A 15,589-nucleotide genomic window follows, 5' to 3' on the forward strand; every position below is an offset into this window, starting at 1 on the left:
TAAGAGTCCTAGGATATTTTAAAGTAGTCTGATTCATTAAGGTGTTGGCATTTCTAGTTATTTGAAAACAGTAACATGATGCAAGGAATGCTATAGAGATTTAAGGGAAACAATAGTTCCTTTACAAATGAATAAAGAACACTAGTTCCTAGCTTATCAACAAGAGTATCTTTAGTTATACTTTCACTRTTTTAAATTCTTTGGCTTATGTCAAATGTATTCCTGATGGGGTGAATTTTCAAATTTGAATTCTGCTTTGCCTGTAAATAATCCAGAGAAATGACTGCATATGCTTAGCTTTTTAACTGGATATATTAAGTTAAATAAAAAATTAAAAAAAAAAAAAAAAAAAAAAAAAAAAAAAGAAAAAGAAAATAAAAAAGCAGTTTCTATAATGACCTTTCCCAAGTAAGGCATGTCTATCTTGGAAGGCAGGTGGCTGTATTTTCACAAAGCTATAGGCAGTTGGTCCAGACAATAGATACAGACTTAAAAATTTTACTTTTTCCTGGTATCTTATGGTTATCTAAGCCACAGAGGGTGAACAACTGCAAAGATATATGTTGGAGGAGATSTTTCTTTTTGAAAAGGAAGTKGCTGAATAAGGATCCACAAACAAAACTGGGAGCACTATGGTGGTCTAACCTTGACACTGTATTTGCTGGCTAGCCCAGGGTCCAAGGTGTATTGCACTTACTGCCCACCTGATGTAGGCCAGCTGTGAGCTGCAGTTTTCTACCTGGCCTTTCTGGATATCTGTGGCAGAGGCTACCAGAGCACCAAAAAGCACCCTGAAGCAGTAAAGGAGTACTTTGCGTGACAAATGGTGAAATATCACACTGGTTAGCAAYTTTGGCAGATCTGCCATTGCTCCAGGACCACCCTTCCTGTAGAAATTTACTTGTGAATTGTATAGCTACACATATTGTGTGTGTGGAGACTTGTAACTTCCAGATGTACATCTGAATCTGTGATTTACAGTGGAGGCTGTGTGAATAATGACAACTGTTGTGCATGCACACAGATTTTTACAGGATGTTTCCAAGAATTTTGAACAAAAAGGACACAGAGCCAGTACATATTTCAAAGATATCATCACCTATACATGTGTCTCTCTTTGCTTYCTACAGTCTGAGTTCCTATAAATAGGAACAATCCCAGTCTGAGAAAGAAAAAATAGTGCAAATAATGTGGAATTTTTTTATCATAATGGTCTGCATGTGCCAAATTTAAATGTGCACACAGATGCCACTGAAATAGAGATGGCTCCAAAGCAGTCTCATGCCTTTAGCCTAGAAAACAATTTTTCATTTCCCAAGATAATATGAAATCCCTCACTGAGTATGAGAGATTGTACCTTAAAAATTATTTCAAGTGATTATATTTATAGGCTGTTTATGAGGCTCATTACTATGTACATGAGCACATAAATGAAATTAGCCTCACAAGAGGCATTTATCCAAGGACACACAGGATGTCTGCAGCCGAGCCAGGAACTAGAAGATATCTTCCAAGTTTAGTCCAGTATCTTAACCACACAGCTATTTTTGCCTACTTGTGTCCTACCCATACTTCAATAGTGACCAGAAATCACACCTCTGCTCTTTCTTTCCAAAGAAGATCATGTGTGGTTTGTGTGTTCCTCCCCATCATACTAAGATATTTGAACAAGAATATGCAATTGTTTCATCAGTCAGCATCTTCTAAATGACTGAAGGATGTTGCAAAAGAAAACACAAGGCATATGTAAAGTAAGATATTGCAGATCTTCTTTAAAATAATATCTCATGCTTCTGCTATGAAGAAATATCCTATTCAGAGAAATCCATTACCCAATTTAGTATGGAAGGGATAATCTACTGTGGATGTTAATCCTTTGGAGTCTATTTTAGCTCTCTATTTCATAAAATTATTGCTTYATTCTCTGATAATTTTACAATTCAGTATCATTAATTTTATATATAGAAAAGGATTGATGGAACTACTTATTGTTAAGATTTCCCATCCTTTCCCATTAGGAATCTTTCTTTTCAGTTGCTGTAAAAGCAGGATTAAGTTTACTGAGCAAGAAGATAGAGATTAGCAYGCAGGTCTGGGGCTTGGAGCAGTACCTGCCTGCTGAGGCTCATCCAGTCTCTCTGCTGCCAGGGTATCCATGAGGCTCACTGCTGCAGCTTGCTGGGCTGATCCCACAGGGGAGGACAGGAAGACCTTGTTGCTCCTGGTCACTTTGTCTGTGGCTGATGAATGTTTGAGAAGGAGCTGCAGGTTTTAACRTTGTGGACAAGATACAGCAGGAGTGGCTTACCTAAAGCTCCCAGTTTACATGAGCTGGGACTAATAAGTCTGTTTCCTGGCAGAAACTTGAGCTTTGAGCAGAACTGTGCCATGTGATACGAGTATTCTGAAAATGTAGATCCTTCCTTAAAATGTGCACTAAAACCCAGTGCTGACTTTTTGCTTAATTTTTTATGTGCCTCAGTTGCCTACCAGTTAACTGGAGATGAACATAGCTCTCCGTCTCCTCAGGTGTTAGGGAGATACATTTACATGTGTTATAAAGCACACTGTCACTATAGTGAAAAAAAACCTGCTTGAGAGTCTATGCAAACATTAATAATTCTGTCCATAGCAGAGTTTGAATGCTGTACAGGAAATATGGTATGGCATTAAAAAGTGATGAGAAAATAAAATATGAAAGATTTTGTCGTACAGTTRGCATTGCCCATTCAACATTGAGAACAAGGCAAGGGGCCTCCCAATAGAATTAGATGAGATTCTGCAGATTTTATTCTAATGAAGAGACTCAAGGATGTAGTTAAGGTGGAATAAGCAGTCTTAATTCYGGTGCTCCAGTAATTTTAGCTGTTMATTTTGCTACTTGTCTTTTAATATACTTTCTGTTGTGTTATATAAAGTGACTAAGGTGGAAATTTAGAAGCACCATCAGGCTAATGTAGAACTCCTAGTATCATATTCCAGAAATCCCAGGCTTGGTATGACACCTCTTCCCCAGCCAAAAGGCGCTGGTATTCATGCTGGCAGACGTGCAACAACCACCAGCTCTAAGGAGGAGGCCAGAACTGGGGACTGAGYACTGAAGGTATTCCAGAGCTGCATACAAGYAGAGCCACAGGCACTGTGGGGCTCCTAGGGGAGCTGGAATGAGTGGCAGCATGTGCAGCTTGCAAAGTCGGCTGCTGGAAGTGGATTTTAATAGATGGTTCAGGAAATGATCGTGGTGTTTAAGAGGGAGTTCTGCTGAATCGGGTCCTGCTTCCAGACAGTCCTGTGGGACCAAAGTGTGCCATGGCACCCTGTCATCTAGCASCCTACTTGGATCATGGGTTACATGAGTATAAGTGTTTGTATATAGGGAACCATTCATCATTTCAGTTCAGAGATGGTCCTTTTCAGTGCAGCATACTGGAATTTGGAGTATCTGTTTTCATTCAACTTTGTAGGAGTTATACAACTAATTATCCATACATTACCTGATTTTTATTTTTCTTTTTTTTTTCTTTGCTTGCTAGTGATGTTACAAGACTAGTTCTTGAATTAGGTGTTACTGTGTTTCCTATGTGCAAGGAGGCAGCAACTAAATTATCGCATAAAGTAGATACATAAATGTGGTGAAGTTCATATRCTGCTCTTTGTGGTGCTGAAGAACAAGTGAATGACTTGCTGTGACAGTGAGAGYGTGGGATCTGTCACCTTTCTCTTACAGCCAAGAACTTAATAATAGAAAAGACCAATTCAGAGAAGCATGCAGAGAGGGTTTTCATTTGCCCTATCATTCTTCACAACTGTTTCCTCCTACTTGATCTCTCACTTTGCACCTAAGACATGTTTCWCTTGCTGTTTGAAGAGTGCTGACTGGAGATTGACTCTTATCTAATATTATTTAGTGTTAACTCCCCTTTTCCACTCAGACTGCAATGACTCCTTCAGGGTCATGCGGCTGGAAATGAGAATATGTGCTCCACAGGTAGTCAGCTCACTGAGTTGGCCCCCCAAAGTGTCTGCTCTTTACTACAAACAGGTTTTTTTTCTTTTATTGCAAACAGAAATTTCAGCTGCCAAGAAAAGCACCTGCATATAAGCATGCAGGTAGTGTAGTGGAGGTTGCTGTATGGTACACATTAGGATTCCAGTCTGAATGATGCAGATGTTCAGGGACTTGCAGTGGCTTTAAGGTGRCCCAGAGTTGCTTGAGTGACAAGGAGTTAGGACAGCCCTGTGGGGCATTTATTATTATTACAATACTTTCAAAACAAGAGCTAAAAGCTTGCTAAAAGCTGACATTTGCAGCTAAAATACGTAATACCTGAAGAAATGTAAAAGCATCCTTTATTAATATTGGCTTTTCCTAGCAGTAAACTTGAAATATGATGATAGTCTGTAAGCATGCAGTGCCTCTTTTCAATTAAAAAATGTGCCTAGTACCCTGTCTAAAGAGGAGTCCAGCAGTGAAGGACAGCACATAAAAATTTACTAAGGTAAATCAGTGMACTGTCAGATGGAAAGGAATCAAGRAAATGGTTRATACYGTGCCCTCAGTCACAACCCTGGCTGAATAAAGTAAAATAATTAATTGTGSCCYAAAACCTTGTTAACTTGGCTTCCACTGTTATACCTATGGGAGAAGCAAAGTGCAGAATCAGAAAATTTTTACAAAACTGTCATCAAGAGGGAGGCTTTAAACAAGGTGAACCAAGCCCAAGAGTTTGTAGCGTGGTCCCAGCTGTTGAAATAGGAATTATGAATGTGCAGAGAGGCAACAACCAAATGCATCCCTCACTATCTCCTGGCTGTTGCTCTGTGAGATAATCACTTGCCTCTTCTCATACTCAGTATGAAAATGTGTTTGAAAGGTATCAAGGAAATATGAAGACCGCAGATGGTGTCTAGAGATTGTTATATATCATTACAMAGGCAAAAACAATGTTAAAAAAGCATTAAGGTTGCAAAGTCAAGTGTTCAAAAGGTATAAAATTACAGAGTAATGGTTGTCTATGCAGTTCTAATGGGCTTCTCTGTGAACACTCGTTATCATTTTATTATTCATTATAATTATCCCATTACTCATTAACCTTAAATGTGAGATCATATGGAATTTTCCCACTTGTTCTTTTAATTTAATTTACGTGTGAAGAAGGTTTTAGCTTTGAAAAATAAAGGAACCTGAAAATGCCATCCTATGGCATATTGACAAATGGATTGTCAGCAAGGTTGAAATCTTTCTATTTATCACAGAGACATGGAGAGTCTGGCAGCATTAGATTTTAATAGTCTGTGTGGACCAGTGCTAGAAGGGGCTGGATCACTTTGCAGCTGGGTGTGGATGATTTTTGTTGACAACAGAGGAGTGGTCAATGTCAGGAATTTGGGGGTTGCAGACAGGATGCAGAGGAAAAAGTAGGCTGTCCTCTTTTTTACCTTGTATGTCTCTGTGCCCTTCTGTTCTCACCTATTTTGGCTCCTCCCTTGTCCTGCCTAGCCTTCCAAATCAATTTAGCTCATTTTAACTACCTGTTTGCCATTACTGCTGCTTTCCCATTCTTAATTTTAGTCGATTCACAATCTCAGGTTCCTTTTTTGCACAGGTATTTCCAGATCCCCATTTGATTCTTCTCCACTTTCAGGCTGTAATGCTTCGGGCTCCTTTTACAACATCAGTGCCTTGATGTGTTATGTTCACCTCCCTGCAACCAAGGCACATCCCTCTTTCACTCCTCAGTCTCCTTTTGTGCTCCCTCCTCCACACTTCCTCATCTCAGTGAGGGATGGACAACACCCCARCAGCCCAGCAATCATAACTGCACAGATAATGCAACCCCACAGTACTACCAGAGTAATGTGCCACCACCTCCTGCCATGCCTGTRGTCCCTGCCTCCTGCTCTGTACAGCTCCAGTGCCTGGGAGAAAKGTGCTGTTCCATGTCTGTCTTCAGAGATCTGTGAAAGCTGGGAGGGAAGCAGGTGTATGGACTTCAGGGAGACCTGTGCTGAGGATGCAGGGACTGTGCMTTTTACTCATGTGGCCAACCCTGGAAGGTTTTCACAAGAAAGGTAGAAGGTACYTCCCTAGCAGAATGGGTCACCCATCTGGCTAAATTTCAGGTACCTCTTCCACATGTAAGAAACCTTGCCCTATCTTCAGGCTCCTTCCAGCCACTATCCAAGAAGAAGCTGGATGAGCTTGGCCATTTTAGCCTTCATTTAGCATGGATTTATTCCAACACAGGTAAAAAATTGTACTTTCTGGAGAAACAGGAAGAGGACAAATGGTTTAACTGAAATTTCTCACCATGAATTTGAAGGGAGGATGTGATCTGCAGGATGGAAATACTCAGCTGCAGYGCTAGAGATCTGACAAACCAGTATTTCACGCCAGTGAATGTCTGAGACCATGGGAAATGGCAAGCCCCCATAGTGACAGAATGCTACCAGCTCTTCTGATAAAACAGAATTTTTTAAATTCAAATTTTATTCAAATAACTGAATAGTACAAAAAAAAAAATCTACTGCTAAAATACAATTTCCCAATTAAATGAAATACAGTTATTGTTTGGGGTTTTTTCTCCTACAAGCTCTTCACAGGAGAGAAACATCTACCTTTGCTTGGTAGGAATGTACCAAAYGGCCAAAATGCAAATTATCTGCAAGCTGAATTTGTGTCAGTATTTCATCTGAAAAACTATATCAAAAGATTAATATTTAACTGCTATTCACTTTCAGTGTTTTCTGCTTGTAATTCTCCCCTGTTGTAGGTGAGGTGAGAATTCTTTGGCAAAGACTGCTTTTATGTTTTTAAGCTGATACATATTTTGCTCCTGTAGGATCCTGAAAAGACAAGCATGTTGATGTCGAGGGTGTACAATTGCAATTGGGAGGAAAAGAGAACCTGTGTACATCTGTACTTAGCAGAAATGTYTTCAAAGCCCTTTATAGAAAAGAAGTTAGTAAGAGGTGACATTGAYTGGATCCTCAGATTATGAGACCCAATTCTTCCTCTGTTAATGAACTTAATATTCTCACCTTCTACTTTAACTCTGTCCACAACCCCGCTGAGGSACCTTAGCTGACATGAATTTAGATGTTTATGGCACACTTCCCATCTAGTGGGATGGATTTCCAAGTTAAAAAGAATASTGCAGTGGTATCTTTTTCCCCCCGTGAATATTTTTGTTCTGCATTCAAAAAACTGCAACATAAATAAGAAAATAGAGCCTAAAGCATCTGTGACTGAGGAATGGGGGCAACACAAAAGAATAATGGAGAAAAAAATCGGGAAAAAGAAAGTGCTTGTGCTGGCAAGAYAGGCAGTTAGGCGGGGACAGAAATAAAGAGGAAACAAAACAGATGAAGGATTACRGAGTAAAAACTATTTGGGAATACGATATTGGGAGATGTAAATAGGGCAGAACAATAGGGAAGAGSATTTGGTGAATGTGAATAGAAATCATTATAAAGTTTCCACCATCTCCTAATAAAAATACAGTAGCCTTGAGTCCTTGTGCTTTATTAAAAACTCCAGCTGGAATACATAAAAGAAGGCAGRCAAATTATTCTCAAGCCCGATAACTTTCAGATGAAGGAGAATGTAGAGATTTGATGAGATTTTTTGAAGGCAAAAAATATTTGTGAACAAGACTAAAGAAAAGATGCACCAAGGAGGGGACGAGGAAAAAAAAAAAAAAAAAAAAAAGGTAGAGGAAAAAAAGAGGGAAGATTTGAGGTATAATTAGCATTTGTCTCATTGCAGGAAACAAATTATCTCTTACCCAGAGAATTTGTCTGGAACAGGAAAATGTCAGTCCTAACCCTATTTTTSTTAGATATAAGGTATTATCCTCCCTTTTGTTCTGGCAAGTTTACAAGTGCAGGATTAGGAGGTTAAACAGTTCTACAGTGTGCTSTGTTCAGAATGGGCTTGGTACTGTTTAATAGACAATGAGCTACACCRCAGCTGACAAAATACAGCTTTCCTGAACCAAATATATTCAGTTCAGTGCATTTTCTTTGGTTATGATGGACAGTAATCTAGTGTGACATAAGGTTTGATTTTGCACGGCAAGCTGCATTGGGTCTGTGGTAAATGGAAGCTGTCCATTACAAAAAAAATGCCATTATTCTATAAAAGAGTGAACTGATTTGAAAAATGGAGAATTGGTTCAAGTGTGCAGCTTACCTGCATGTGGAACTTTTTACCCAACTCCCAGTACTGTACTTCTCCATTTGCCATGCATTCTCTTCCTATCTTGGTGAGACAGAATTTGAGGGCYGGAAATTCCCCCTCTGTTGGGAATCGTTACACACAATCTTTTGATTCCATATTTAGTGGACACTTATAATTTTTCCTGTAATGCCTTGAGGGAAGCTTTACATGTTGATAAGAAGGCACTAGCAGTYCTAGTACGTGTTTTTATATGCTTTCCACTTCAGTTCCCGGTTGTGTTTAGGTGAGAAGGAAAAGAATAGCATTTTGTTATGGCTGAAGATTACAGTTCCTTCCAACCTGTGATTTTTCTTTATTTATAAAGTACTTTGGGCTGAATAGACTCTGAATTACTGTAGGGTTTACTGGTGCAAGCTAAAGTGCAGATTGCTTTTCCCAGTCATGAATTTCAGTTAAAAACAAACAACCGATGAACACATTTCCCTAGAGACTGATTTAAATAGGGGCATTTCATTTGTATAATTCCTAAATAACATTTTCCTGCATGTGTAGAGATAAAAGAGAGTTTTAGCTTAARATATTTTTGAAAACATGTTAGAGATGTTTTTTTAGACTTTGATTTTTCCTTTTTCAAGGGGACCAAGTAGGAAAATAGTTATTGCTCTTGGGTGAAGGCAGAATTTTTATGGAAAAAATAAAATTAAAAAAGTCAAATTTGGACCAAACTGAAAAAAAAGACATAATATTTTGAGATTACATCAAAACCATAACATTTGCAGTAGCAGTATACAAAATTATTTTTACTAACACTTTKGAATGAAGTTTTGGACTAAATTGCAAGCATTGTGCCATGACTGTACTGTTTTTTAGAAGRGGGTCTATTGGGAAATGAAATAGAAATTATTAGCAAAGGCTCCCTCATAGCTTATTTACAGTCAGCATTAGACAAAGTGTTATTTAGTGGGCAAATAAGCCTGCCAGATATGAAAGAGACAAGAAGAAATGTGTCTTGGCATGCTAGGGAGGATATAAGTATGGAAAAGGCAGAATCTATTATATTTGATAGTGATGGAATGTCGCCTGAAATGACCCTCCATTCTTGCCTATTGTTAACTTTTTCCCATGCAAAGGATAAAAAAAAAAAAAAAAAGCMACAGCCTGTGAATTCTCTAATAGCAGCTGTCTGGATGCTGGAAGAGCAAACTGTTTACATACATTATTACAGATTTCTGCTGGGTTGTTCTGGTGCCCTACCAAAATTGAGGTTCCCTTGTGGTACTGTAAAAACACAGAGATTGCTCTCACCATAAAGAGTTTCCAGTTGACACTCATGAGACAGAGACAGACRGGAGGGAGCAGGAGAAGTGGTTTTGTCCAAGGTCATGGCGTAGGTCAGCGGCAGCACCAGCAGGAAAACAGGACCCAGAAGTCTGGGTTTATGTAAATAGGGGCATTTACCAGCATAATCATTCCCAGGGAAGAATGCCCGTATGAGGCATTACGTGGGTATAACTCTAGCTGTCGAGGATGCCAGTGCAATTACATTAGTAAACTTTCCCAGGCTGATGAGCCCCTGCTCATGGGCTTCAAGCACAAAACCCCGTTGCAAGGAGACCTTCTGACAAAGAGTGTTGTTGGAAATCTAGCAAGAGGAAGGAAAGAAAAAAACAAAACAAAACAGCCCTCACTTCAATTAGAGGAAAAGATAATTCCTTTCAAGTTGAGAGGCTCGACTCCTGCTGGCCTTTGTTCTTARGCTTACCCTTGCTGTAATTTAACAGAGTAACTTGAATAATGCCAGTTTGTTCTGTGATTACCCTCAGCTGGAGCACAAAATTAATATCTCACTAAGTGATTCAGTACATGATGGGTGAACATTTAGTCAAACATGCCCTAAAAAGCTAGGATTTTCCATGTTTGCTGGAACTSTTTCAGTGACAATTAATTGCCTGTGTTCGTATATGTTTATGAACCTTAGTAAACAGGCAGCATATTTACGTCTCCCCATTACCTTCAGAAATAAACTTCCTGAAGAGAAAAAAAATCTCATGTTCCCTGATTGCAATCTAATTTTGAGTAAACAAGGGGTGGGGAAAGTGACTAGTAAGCAGGACTTTGGAGGGAGGAAGATGGGAGGAGAAGCATTTTCTCCCTCTGGAATCATACCACATCTAATGCTGGTAGTATTAGATTAGTATGCTGCAAGATAGAAATGGCCTTAGCTAGTCATTTTACTGGGGCTTTGTTTGCCTTTTTTATCCGAAGAGTTTAGACTCAAGACCAGATGCAATATTTACTGACTTCTGATGTGGACTTGCTATAGAAAATACCACCTTTGAAAGGAATGTCTTCTAACCTGTGCACAATCCTGGCATTTTCGGAAAGCCCTAAACTATTGATGTGTGATCCTATGATGTGCTAAAGCCAATGTCTCTCTCCCATTGYGTCTCACTGTCATTGCTCTGCTTTCTCTCCCCATGAGTCCCTTCCACAACTGAAGCCTTTCCCCCATCAGTTTTATCTGCTTTGGTTTTTACCGTGAAGTGAGGCAAGAGGAACCCACAGTTTTTTGTCACAACYGGGGCATTGTCATTGACTGGTCATGTTAATTCTCTTGCACACTGCAGGATGAACTAAGCCTTGCAAAGTGTTCTGAGGTGTAGGAAACAGACTGTAAGCAAAGGACTAAGTATTATTTACTTTGGTTGTATCCRTTAATATCTGCAGAAAGAGGACTTAGTACATCATTTCAGTCTGTGCAACTGACTGCTAGTTTCACTTTCTTGTGCTTGTAAGGGATTTTATTAGGTGGAAAATACAAACAATTTAGTGAATGTTCATTGTTGCTCACTTTTTCATCTAAAATTTTTCACTCTGCTGCTGTCCAAAGATTTCCTTTAGGTTTGGGTCTTTAGGTAAAAGTAGACTAATGGAAACACCCGAGTCATAATGTAATGACAGAAGATGAAGTGAAAAGTGAAAAATTATGAAATATGATGATAGATGGCAATCCTTTACTGTTGTCAATAATCTTATCCATTAACTCTTTCAGATTTACTTCAGGCCATCTACAGCTTTGCCTAATTCTAGACCTTGTGGTGGGTGATGGTTGATGCTGAAGGTCAGAGAGCAAACCTGGCTGGTTTTTTATGCAGGCAGGAAAGGTGTGTGTGTGTGTTTTCACACATTTTCAGTGGGGTTTGGTCTCTTGTGAAAGGAGGACACCTGAAAATGGTGGCATCCCCCAATCAGAGAGGCTCTGCGAATCCCAAACATTAATGCTGCTATTGTTAAGCTTCAGTCCTCTGTGTCTTTTCCTCCCCACCTTCTCTGTGGCTATCACATGTTTCACTGATGGTTGTACCAGGATGCGTCACTTCTTAGGTTAGCTCTCCTTAGGTTAATCAGCTTGATAAATGAGCCATTAAATAGTAAAATTCTCTGTTCATCAGTGAGGTTTCAAGGTAGCTGGATTGAACGAGCTGACAGATCGAAAAATAAAATCAGTGCTCTTCTTGTAACCCATCGTAAACAAGCTGTCACGCTTCACTGTGGTCTCTTTGTAGAAACTTTAATGAGTAAATAGCAAAAATAAAAGTAAGKGTAAAAATGTAAGCTAAATATAATTGTTCTTTTTTTATTTTTAATTTAACCTATTATTTTGTGTTAGGTGGTTGTATCTCTATTTCTCTAGTCCCGACTTAGAAAATTTTGACATAATTTTGTCAGAAGTTAAATTTTCTAGAATACATATTGCTGCTTTTTAAGAGCAAGGAGCTAGAAAATGTTTTAATTGCACCCTGACTCAGATACCTATGACTTWAGAAGGTTTTAGAAGGATAGATAAAAAGCTTATTAAGGAAAAAAAAAGTTAAGTAGAATTGTATTTTATCAAATAAAAGCCCCCGAATTTTCTAGTAGGTGTCTGCTTTTTTCATTTAGCTCAGTTTTTGTAAATGAAGAAATCTGCATTCTATGAAAGGAAAAATGCATCCAAACATATGTAATTTTTCTGTACTTCAGGCTGCCAGAAGAAGAAGTCTTTTTTTTTTTTCTTGTCAGTTTACTCCAGGTTTCTTATCCACAGCTTTGGTTGTTGCTGGGTTAATATCCTTTGGTGCCTGTCTTTGAATGTACTTGGCTGTGAAGTTTACAGATGATGTCTTCCCATTTATTTAATTTAATTTCTAAACTTCCCATTGAAGAGATTCTTGCTGCTCACCTGGCTTGTGGATCTGCCCTCACCAGTGGGAGCAGTGCCTTTGCAGATGTACTGGAAATTGGCTCACTCCCTGGGTTCCAGAGGCTGGGACTGGCTGGGGCTTGATAATGAACCCTCCCATAGGAAGAAAAAAAAAAAGTTGTGAAGTTTGCTCACTGTTGCTCACTGGGATCGAACAGCTTGTCTTTTCTTTTGAGGAACATTTATACTTAACACTCGGTAGGCAAACTGCTATTTCAGTTTGCAAGTGGATTCAGTTATTCAAATGCACAGGCCAGAAAATGAAGGGGATTCTATTTAAACAGTGTGCTCCCAAGTCACAGATGATCTTTTTGATGTCTGTATTTTGCAAATGGAAATTTTCCATTTTCCAGCACTAGCATTTGTTCAGAGGCTGTRTGCTATCTAAATCTGCTTTTGTGGCTGTTCATTTGCATTTTTGCTATGCTGTATTGCCTCCTGCCTTCTCCCCTTGGCCCCCCACTCTTTTATATTGTATTCCTGTTTTTGCTGCCTCCACTCTGTCTCGCATCTCTGAAGGCTCAATCATGCAAGATGCTGAGCACTCAGAGCATACAGCAGAGGCTGCTCAGCACCTGGTCAGGATTACAGGTGGAAATGGAAATTCAGAGCATCTGCATATTGAAGACATTTGCTGAGAGAGAGCAGGAGAAAGGTGGAGCTGTTACCCACTCAGATAATAGTCACACTTCTCCTGTAGCTCCCTACCTTTTCCCAGTTGTGAGAACTGCTGGAGCTACTAGCCAGTGCATCAGATGTGGAACTATGTGGAAATGTTGCGTTGAAATTTTATGGCAWGATTTGAAATACTCAGAGTAGTCAGATGATATAGCCAAAACAGTCCTTCCTGGATTTAAAATAATGGCCACGGAAAACCTTGCATGTTCATGTAGATTTCTTGGTCAGAAAGCAATTTTCTACTTCCTTTAGTATTTATCTTTTATTTCAACCAATACACATAGGTTCTTTCTTCTCCCAAATCTGGTTACATCCACTCTACAAGCMAACCGCTTAGCAAGAAAAACTGCGTTAATATCCTGAGGGAAAATTGAGAAGGTGAGGAGAGAAGCACAACAACTTAATTCTGGCAGTTGAAAGAACAATCTGAAAGTTGTCTCGGCTCAAAGTATCACGTACCGTCAAGTAATCACTGTCACTTCTGCAGATCCCAACCCTCAAACAGTCTATTTCACCCTCAGGGAAAGCCGGGGAGGGGGCGGGGGGAGAAGAAAGCGTAAGCAAGAGTATCACTGGAGTATCATTCACTTCAATGAGAGGCAGCGTATTTAAAGCTGAGCGTGATACTAACCGTGGGATTGGGAGGCGGGGATTGTAGGTTTCTCCTCCCATTCCTGTCTTTTTTCTATATTCACGTCTCAGAAGAGAAAATGAATGAAAAGGARGGATGCTCAGAAGAGGGACCACATGGACCTGGCCAGCTTGGGATTCATTAGGGAATGAAAATACTAAATAGTTTACCCAAYCAGGTTTTTCTTCTGAATCTGTTTTAGCAGATTTAGAAGCTGGGGCGACGGTAGTGCTCCACAGAGCTCATCTGGGTGCGCCAGAACCTGGTGAATGCCTGTACAGTGTTCTGGGMACAGAGCACTCGTTTTGCAAAAGTTTTTCTCCTGCAAGAGGGAACAAATCCCTGTGCGGGCATGGCATGGCATTCTGTATGGCAGAGAGCTGGTACCTACCTACTGATGATTATTAATGCCTGGTGATGAAAGCACAGTGTATAGGCAGTATTTTGAGCGTGTCTATGGCTTCCCGCACTGCACTTTCCATTAAGCTGCTTTCTTTTGCTCATGGATTACCCGGCTATGGGGCAGTTATAGGAATCCATAACAAAACCCTCTGCTTACTAGAGCAGCAAACTGCCAGAGTAAAGCGTGATATTTCCATGTTCCTGTCATGTGCAAGCACGTGCCCACAAACCAAAACACAGCTGGCAAGTCTAATTTTAGCTCCACCAGCCTTGAGAAGTGTCCCTTTAAAGAAATTCTTTTTATAATTCTTTTTTTTTTTTTTTTTTTGGAAGCAATTTGGTTGATAATACAGCAGCTGACAATCCCGCTGAAATACTATGGATCATTTAAATAAAAACAAAAAGAAACTGCTGCCCCACATTTTTTCCTCAAAATTTTATAAATAGGCGAAACCACTGCAGAAAGGCCCAGGAATCTGATGACATGTTAAAGAAATAAGTTATTTTAAAAAAGGAGAAACGCTAGGATTTGTGTAGAAGAGGAAACATTTTGTTATCCACGCACTTTTTTTTCCTGATGATTTATAGCCCTGTTGTAAGACAGACTCTTCCTTCGAGTCTTTCGGAGGATAAATATTTGGGATCGCGGTGCTGACACAGGTCCTGCACGCCTGGGATCTGTGGCAGGTGTGGGGCTCTCGGCCGGACGCGGGGGCCACACCTGGCCCTCACCTGGGCCCGGGCGGCGGCGGCAGCTGCTCCGTGCGGGGGAGCCCGGCCGGGGGAARCGCAGCCGCGGGTAACTTTTGTGGCACCGTGGTATTTTCACACGTCTGGGGCAAGGCACCGGCACGTCAGGCCGGCCGAATTTCCTCTTTACCCTCTTCCTCCATTTTGTTCCAACTTTAAATAAACCAAGTCTTATATAAGCGGTCTAACAAAGTATGTATTTAATATGTCTGGCCCGGGGTCGCCTCTCCGCGAAGTGCCGGATGACGGTGCGGAGTAGTTTTCTGAAGGGGGAGGACGACGACGACTTCCCTACTCGGCGACCAGGCTCTGTGACCTTCCCCCGCCCGTTTGTTATTTATTTATTTTTAAAATTAAAATCATAAATATAAACCCGCTCTTCGGGGCTGCTCTCCCTCCTCCCTCGCCCCGCGGCGTTAGGGTTTCCCGAGTCCCACGGCCGCTTTCCGGAGCTGCCCGGTCGGGCGCGGGCGCGGAGCGGGGCGGGCGGGGGCGCGGAGGCGGCCGCGCGGCCTGCGCCGACCTCCCGGGGGAGCGGCGCGCCGAGGTCCCTCCCACCGGCGGCGCGGCGCGGAGGGGGTTTGAATGAAAGACAGGACGAGCCCTGAGCACCATGTCACTCCGTGAGGGAGGCAGCGGCAACTAGACTGGGGAAGGCTCTTCCCTCCCCCCCTTTTTTTTTATTTTCTTTTTTTTTTTCTTT

General features: G+C 40.7%; 1 protein-coding gene across 2 annotated transcripts in view; it reads left to right on the forward strand.

Moving 5' to 3' along the window:
* RBMS3 (RNA binding motif single stranded interacting protein 3) overlaps positions 1-15,589 on the forward strand; it is a 660,983-nt gene that overhangs the window by 206,178 nt on the left and 439,216 nt on the right. The window lies entirely within an intron of this gene.

This window comes from Malurus melanocephalus, unplaced genomic scaffold (genome assembly GCF_030028575.1).
Source record: "Malurus melanocephalus ecotype Western Australia unplaced genomic scaffold, MMel_1.1 scaffold_361, whole genome shotgun sequence".
In the NCBI taxonomy this organism is placed as follows: Eukaryota; Metazoa; Chordata; class Aves; order Passeriformes; family Maluridae; genus Malurus; species Malurus melanocephalus.